Source organism: Zingiber officinale, chromosome 5B (genome assembly GCF_018446385.1).
Source record: "Zingiber officinale cultivar Zhangliang chromosome 5B, Zo_v1.1, whole genome shotgun sequence".
Lineage (NCBI taxonomy): Eukaryota > Viridiplantae > Streptophyta > Magnoliopsida > Zingiberales > Zingiberaceae > Zingiber > Zingiber officinale.
The window spans coordinates 51553574-51562630 of NC_055995.1; positions in this window are offsets into that span (position 1 = coordinate 51553574).

The following is a 9057-nucleotide window of genomic DNA, read 5'->3' on the forward strand; positions in this document are numbered from 1 at the left end:
CACCAATTTAACTCTATCATTTGTGGGAGGTTCAAGGTTCAAACCTTAACCTCTCTTTCTTTTTATTTCATTTTGGTTTCTAGTTCCATTTCTCTTCTTTTTTTTTTTCTTTTATTCTAAAAGAAAAATACCCATAGGTATAGCTTATCATTTCATGGGTGTTACTGTACCCCATACCTTATAGAAAGTTCGTCCTCGAACTTAAAATAGCGACATCAGGAGGCACAGGTCTTCCTCCTGAGTGCATCGGCCACTTTGTTCGCTTTTCCAGGATGATAAAAGATCTTGCAGTCATAGTCCTTAACTAACTCGAGCCATCTGCGTTGTCTCATATTCAGATCTTTCTGGGTGAAGAAATATTTCAGACTCTAATGGTCGGTATAAATCTTACACCGGACTCCATATAAATAATGTCTCCATGTTTTGAGAGCAAAGACCACGGCTGCTAGTTCTAGGTCATGAGTGGGGTAGTTTTTTTCATGCTCTTTGAGTTGTCTAGAGGCGTAGGCAATGACCTTGCCATCTTGCATGAGTACCGCTCCAAGTCCTAATTTGGAAGCGTCGCTGTACATATCGAAGCCTGTGTTACTTTCCGGAAGAGTAAGGATTGGAGCACTGATCAGTCTCTTTTTTAATTCCGTGAAACTCTTTTCGCATTCATCCGTCCATTCATACTTTTTGTTCTTCTTGGTGAGAATTATCATAGGGGCTGCAATTTTAGAGAAGTCCTGCACAAACTTCCGGTAATAGCCTGCTAGCCCGAGAAAACTTCTGATTTCACTGACATTCTTTGGCCTGTTCCAGTTACTTACATCTTCGATCTTGTTTGGATCTACCATTACTCCATCCTTGGAGATGACATGACCCAAGAATGATATTCGATCGAGCCAAAACTCGCATTTGGAGAACTTTGCATATAGTTGTTTCTCTCGAAGAATTTGTAGTACGGTATTCATCATGCTCTTCCTGGGTTTTTGAATAGATGAGAATATCATCAATGAAGACGATCATGAATTTGTTGAGATATGCCGTAAACACCCGATTCATCAGATCCATAAATACAGCAGGAGCATTTGTCACTCCGAAGGGCATAACTATGAACTCATAGTATCCGTATCTTGTTCGAAATGTCGTCTTCGGTATATCATCCTGTTTCACTTTCACTTGATGATAGCCGGACCTTAGGTCAATCTTAGAGAAGACGGTTTCTCCCCTTAATTGGTCGAACAGGTCGTCGATCCATGGAAGAGGGTACCGGTTCTTGATTGTCACATTGTTCAGCCCTCGGTAGTCTATACACATCCGCATAGACCCATCCTTCTTTTTCACAAACAGTACTGGAGTTCCCCATGGAGAGTGACTCGGGCGAATAAGTCCCTTGTCAAGTAACTCTAGTAGCTGTCCCTAAAGTTCCTTCAACTCAGCCGGCGCTATACGATAAGGTGCTTTAGAGATCGGTTTAGTACCAGGAATCAGTTCGATCTCAAATTCTATGTCTCTATCGGGGGTTAACCCTGGTAGTTCATCGGGAAACACTTCTGGATAGTTGCACACCACTATGACATTTTCTAGTTTCTGGTCCTCAGCATGACTTGTATCGATCACTTGTGCTAGAAACCCAGTACATCCCTTATTTAACATCTTTTGTGCCTTTATGGCTGATAAGAATCTCCCAGTTTCTTTCCTTGATTCTCCAACAAATTCGAACATTGGTTTTGTTTTAGGTCGGAAGACCACTTTCCTTTGACGACACTCGATTGAAGCGTCGTACTTGCTCAGGAAATCCATGCCCAATATACTGTCATAATCTTGCATGTCAAGCACTATCAGGTCACAGTAGAGTTCTCTGTCCGCGATTCTGATGGGTGCGGCTCGCAACATATGAGTAGATGACATTACTTCTCCCGAAGGTAGGGTTGTTAAGAATTTGCCATTTAAAGCTTGTGGTGCTATCTCTAACTTCTTCATGAAGGGTGTAGAGACGAACGAGTGTGTCGCCCCAGTATCAAATAACACATTAGCATACTGACTGAAAATAGGTAGCTGACCTGTGACAACTATAGAGGCACTCGCCACATCATCTTTGGTAAGAGAGAAAACCCTGGCGTTCGTCGTAGCTGGCGGGGCTTCCAATCTCCCTTAGCTAATCGGAGTTCCTTCAATGGCAGCTTGCATCAGGTGTAGCTGTGAGGGGGCACTCCTGTTCTGGTTATACTTCTGGGATGGTGTCTGAGACTGGGTAGGGCAGTCTCTGGCCATATGTCCTTCCCGTCCGCAACTGTAACACTTTCTCGTACCCTTGTGGCATACTCCGGAATGCTGCTTCCCACAAATGGTACACTGAGGGTACTTAGGTTGCTTATTTACTGGTCCTCCTTTAGTGTTGTTCCATTGCTAACTTTTTCCATTAGAGTTTCCTTTCCAGCTCGTTTTGGTACCCTGAGGTTTCTATCCTTCCGTCTGTGCCTGATTCTTATTTTCGTTCATCACCTTCTGATAATGTTCGGTGATCAGGGCACTGCTGACCAGTTCTTCTGTAGTCTGCGGTCTATTAATTCCACCGGCAACATTCAATGCTATCTCGGGTCAGAGCATTTTCAGCATCAGTCTAACCCTTTCTCTTTCCGTGCTGACTAACTCTGGGCAGAGGCGTGCAAGATGGTTGAAGCGCTTCACTGCTTCATTCATTGATAAGTCACCTTGCCGGAACTCGGTGAACTTGTCGTAATGCCGGTTCATTACTTGCATATGGAAGAATTCCTTGAAGAACTCTGCCTCGAAGTCCGTCCAGTTCATCAGATTAACTTGTCTCTTAGCCTTAACTCTTTCCCACCACATTCTTGCGTCTCCGGAAAAAAAGAATGACACGCATTTGATCTTTTCCGATACGGGCCAGTCCAGTAATTCCACAATACTTTCCACCGTGTTGAACCAGGCTTGGGCGTCCCATGGTTCACAAGTACCCGAGAAGTTCTCCGGCTTCAGCCTTAGCCACTGTATCAAGTAGATCTCCTGTCGGACCATTGGAGCAGGGGCTACCGGTGGTACTGATGCAGCTATTGGTATGATGGGCACTGCATTCTGATTTGCTAGTGGGGTGACAGGGTTTCCTTGCTGATTCATCAGAGCAGTGATTACTTGTTGTTGTTTCGTGATCTGATGCTGGAGATCTGTGACTACCTAGGTCAGATCTGGTGGGGTCACTGTCTCATCGGCCCTGTTACCGCGTCTTCTAGCCATATCTATTTTCATAAATAACAATAAGGCTAGCATAAGTCTAGAGTCATCCCTACTTATATTCGTGCACATTAAATATCGCTTATCATACATAAAGGAAATTCATATCAGTCATACATAGGTTCATGGATACTAAAACATTTCCTACCATACCTAAATAGACTAGAGTAAGTACAGAAAGTCTTACTTGGAGCGGCAGGATGGAGGCTTGATGTGTGTGTAGCGGGAAGGCTAACCTCGCTCTGATACCATCTTGTAACGCCCGTCCCTCCTGCTAGTAGGGCGGGATTACTTTACTACTTGCCGAAACATACATGAATATTAAAATTTCTTTCTAAAGTAAAACAGCAGAAGTATCATGAAGTCATGCGGAACATTAACATAAATAAACTTGGTTCATGTCAGCAAAAAAAAAAAATAACATAAGCAGGTCTTTTATTTGTCTTAGCTGAGCCACCACCACACACATCTCTTGCATCTCCTATGGCTCCCCTAGTTCATCCATTCTTTGCCTTTATCTGCGGTACAAGGAAAGTAATTTATAAGCACACAGGCTTAGTAAGATCCTTTCCTACTCACAAAAACCATATATCATAGCATAATCACATAAGCATATAACAATGGAAACATAATCATCTAACATCATATTGTGAAAACATAGCATCATAACATATCATCTCATAAAGAACATCATGCTATATCATATCATAAATCATAAGAGTATCATGTCATATAAATCATAAGGGCATAGCATATCATAAAGAAATATCATGATGTATCATATCATCAATAAAAAAACATCATGTCATATAAATCATAAAAGCATATCATATCATAAATCATAATAGCATCATGTCATATAAATCATAAAGGCATAGCATATCATATCATAAATCATATCATGCAAGATGTCTTTTAAAACATGTGTTATGTCATATGCAAGATATCTTTAAACATATCATATAGTACTTGAACATAATATCATCATGAGGGCCCGGCTTGTACCACATACATACATAAATGCACGCAATCCCTAGGACAGGATAGCTAGCCCCGAACCTACTAGGGAACTAGGTCAATACTACGACCGTCGACCTAGGGGCGTACTAAGGAGCCCATCCCTTTTTACAAGACCCGTTCATAGTCCATCGGCCTAGGGGCGCTTATGGAACCCACCCTTGGTACAAGCCATACAAAGTAAAATAGCATAGCATGGTTCATGTCATAACATAGCATATCATATCTTGTCATATCATGAAGAGTGCTCTTAGTCCCCAAGGAGAAGGAACTCTTAGACCTTCACTTGTCATATCATAGAGAGTGCTCTTAATCCCAACAAATAGGGAAGCAACTCTTAGGCCTTTACTTATCATATCATAAAGCATGCATACTTGAGCACATAGCATATCATAAGAGACATTATCATGCATGGATCATAAGCATACATAATGAGCATATTACTTGTCATATCATAAAGCATGCATACTTGAGCATATAACACATCATAAGAGACATTATCATGCATGGTTCATAGGTATAAATGAACACATCACCTATCATAGAAAAACATAATCATGCATGGAATCATTAAATAACATCTCTTAATTCATAATGTAGCATGTGTGGCACATCTAGGCTTCTAATCCCATCATGGCCAAAAGTTGAAGAGTATGAACTTAAACTCTAAACAACATACAAGCATAAGAATCTCATGTTAACTTCATATCATATTATAAGGAAAGTCTTAAGCATGTTAACCCAATTTTTTGAAGCTTTCCTAGGTCTTGATCCTTATCATGGCCGAAAGTTCATGAAGAAGGGAATTAAGCTCTAACAACATACAAGCATAAGAATCTCATGTTAACATCATATCATATTATAAGGAAGTCATAAGCATGTTAATCCAATTTTTAAGCTTTCCTAGGTCTTGATCCTTATCATGGCCGAAAGTTCATGAAGGAGGAAATAAGCTCTAAACAACATACAAGCATAAATATCAAGCTAACTTTATATCATATCATAAGTAAAATCATAAGCATGTTAATCCAATTTTTAAGCTTCCCTTGGTCTCTAATTCTTTCATGGCCGAAAGTCCATGAAGAAGGGAATTAAGCTCTAACAACAGACAAACATAAGAATCTCATGTTAACTTCATATCATATTATAAGGAAGGTCATAAGCATGTTAATCCAATTTTTAAGCTTTCCTAGGTCTTAATCCTTATCATGGCCGAAAGTTCATGAAGTAGTAAAATAAACTCTAAACAACATACAAGCATAAATATCAAGCTAACTTCATATCATATCATAAGGGAATTCATGAGCATGCTAGATTTAATTTTAAGCTTCCTTGGACCCTAAATTTGATCATGGCCGAAAGTTCATGAAGAAGAAAATCAAGCTCTAAACAACATACAAGCATGAATATCTAGCTAACTTCATATCATATCATAAGGGGATTCATGAGCATGCTAGGTTTAATTTTTTTAAGCTTCCTTGGGCCCTAAAATTGATCATGGCCGAAACCCTAATTCCCTAAGGTGGCATGTATTTAGGTTCCAAAAATCATACAAGTGTGAAAAACACTAAGTACTCTTCATAACATATTAATAAGCAAGTCATGATCATGGTAGACTAAATTTTTAACCTCTCTTAGTCAATTTCTCTATCATGGCCGAACACTTCATGAGCTAAGATTTAGGCTTAAAGCAACATACAAGCATAAAAAAACACCAAACTAATCTCTTATCATAGGGTACATATCATAAAGACATAGTGAGCATATTTAGTTTAGGTCTTAAGCCTTCCTAATCTTTTATTCACACTTGGCCGAAAGTTCAAGAGCATGGATCTAAGTTTTAGGTAAGCATACAAGCATAAGAAACATTCACTAACTCCTATACTAGGGTACATATCATAAGAACATAGTGAGTATGCTTAGTTGGTCTTAACTTTATCTAAAACCTTTGTTCAAGTTTTTGGCCGAAATTTCCAAAAAGTGATCCTAGGTTTTTTAAGCATTCTAAGCTTATGGAAAATACGTAAACAACTTGTACCACAGGTGAGGGGATACTTACAACTTGTTGCTTGTTTTTCCTAAGGAAGATGGTACCCTTGTGAAGAGGAAGAAGAAACTTCTCTTCTTAGTTTTCTCCTTTCTTCTCTTGCTTGTAAGGAGTAGATCTTGAGGACTCCTTGTGAATTTGTTTTTCTTAGCAAGAAGAAACTTAGATTGGATTTTCGGAAATGAGAGAGGAAGAGGTTTAGGTCTCGGTGGAAAAGGAAGAAGGAGAAGGAAGGAGGAGGAAGAAGAAGAATGAAGAATTAACCAACTTTATTTCCCTTTTCTTCTCTCATTCCTATTTATTCCCAATGAGAATGAACATGTCCCCATTCATCCCCTTAACTCCTCTATCTCCTCACTCTCTTAATTCCGATGAAAATAGAGAAGGAGGAAGAAAGACAACTTGTCTTTTGCTTGCTTCTTTTCTTAACCAAGAGGAAGAGGAGGAAAGCTACTTGCTTTTCTCTTGTTCCTTTACTTAATTATATTCTTACTTTTAACTACTATTTCCATTCTTTTCTATTCATATATTATTCATTACTCTAGTGGTTACCATACACCAATTTAACTCTAACATTTGTGGGAGGTTCAAGGTTCAAACCTTAACCTCTCTTTTTATTTCATTTTGGTTTCTAGTTCCATTTCTCTTCTTTTTTTTTTCTTTTATTCTAAAATAAAAATACCCATAGGTATAGATTATCATTTCGTGGGTGTTACAGACGCAGTGTGGTAGCCGGCAGATAGTTTAGCACTATTTGGTTCCGTTTGTTCGCTCATGGGTAGTGTGACGCAACATGGTAGCCGGCAGGGATCCCTCCTCTGGACTGGCTTAGGGAGATGAGAGTATTAAGCCCCCCCCCCCCCCCCACTTATGATTTGGGGTAATGAGGATAGGTGTACTCCGACAACATCCCATCCACTCGGTCACTCATCAGGAGCAGTGATGGTAGAGTGCACGGTTAACACAACCTACCCACTCGGTCTCACAATCGTGTGTAAGACAGTTGACTGGTAGTATGGGTGACCAAGATATGTCATTGGCATCATACACATTGATGCATTTATTGCTTGTGTTGCTGCACTTGTTTCCTGCTTATTTGGTGGATGCATATGCTTGACATGCATACAAGATTTCTATACCTCTCGGTCTATTATCCATACACCAGGTCTTGGTTAGTACAATTTTTCTCCTATATATTTCAGTTTGCATTTATCATTCCTATATCAGGAGACTGTACACATAATTATTGCTATTGGTTATTTTCTTACTATGCATGTCAGTAGTTACCTATTGAGGAGTTGACTCACCCCATTATTATTACTATTTTTAGGTTGAGGCTTTCCGGAGAGTTCCAATCTCTAGTCCCCCTGCAAATCGCAAGGATATTTATTTGGTCATTTGTTTTTTCTTATGGTGCTATATAGACTACGTTTTAGACTTGTACTAAGTTTTGTTCTATGGATTACTGTACAGTCTTTTGTTTGTCGATGAGTTTTCTTTTTATATTTATTGGATATGTTCTGCTACATGCTTGCCTGGACGGTAGAAGAGGTGAGTTGATTTTATTTGCATCGTTGTGATTTATGTTTTATGGGTGTAGTTGAGTAGGATATAAGTTTTGAGCTTTATGGGTGTAGTTGAGTAGGATTTTTGAGATGGTTTTCCTTATCGTTGCATTAGTTTAGTTTTACTATTAAACTACGTGGGTGTTTTCTTATTTTTATTGTTATTGTTCCGGCCATATTGGCCGAGGTATCTTGATGGTTGTTCGAAGTTTCAGATTATCACCCATACAGGGGAGATGGTGCCGAAATTTCTTCTAGCAGGGACTACCTGTGGCGTGACAAGTTATTTGGTATCAGAGCTAAGTTTCGGATACTTGGTTTTCATATTTTGGTTTTGCGTGTTAATCTGATACCAATATTTTTGGTATCAAAGCCCGATTTGCGAGTCAAACTGGGTACTTTCAGATTTGTACGGATTTCCGTTATGTTAATGTTTCAGAATTTCTTTTTGGATTTGTACGGATTTTCGTCAATTTTCTTGTATGGGATTCTGAGGTTAAGAGGGGGACTGGACAGTGACGGAACATCTCCAGACAACTAATAGGTATAAAGGTAATTTTATATTTTTTATACTTGTAGTAATATCTGAGTTATAACTTAACAGATATGAGGAGATATACACGTGCATCTGCGATGAGACGTGGTGTTGGACGGCCACGTAAGAGGACTTTGGAATCTCTGGCAACGGACTTGCCAGAGATTCCTACAGGGGTTGAGCATGTCGGTCAGGGACAGACTCATGATACTACGGGCGCGTCGGGCTCTCAGAGTCCGGTGGCTTCGTTAGAGATACCCACCCATACATTATACACTGTACCACCCATGGCAAACCTGGTACCTCCATCAGCAGAGCCTGCAGCGTTCTTGCACCCGCGCCCCCAGTGCCTACAGTGTTACCAGCACCCGCACCAGCAGTACCGGTTGTTCCATTTCCGGTACCACCACCTACCATACCTCCAACCACGGCTACTCATATTGACCCAGTAGTACCACCAGTGGTATATGCTCCAGTTTATGCAGGAGCACCGGGAGTACCTCCCCCAGTCTATCTAGCGGTACCACCTATAGCACCAGCTCCAGTGATTCTGCCAGTTCCGACGTCGATCACTACCCAACCTCACTGATATTGTCGCGGCACAAGCCCAGATCCCAGCATTGGCAGAGTCGATGAAGAGTCGATTCACACTCTTC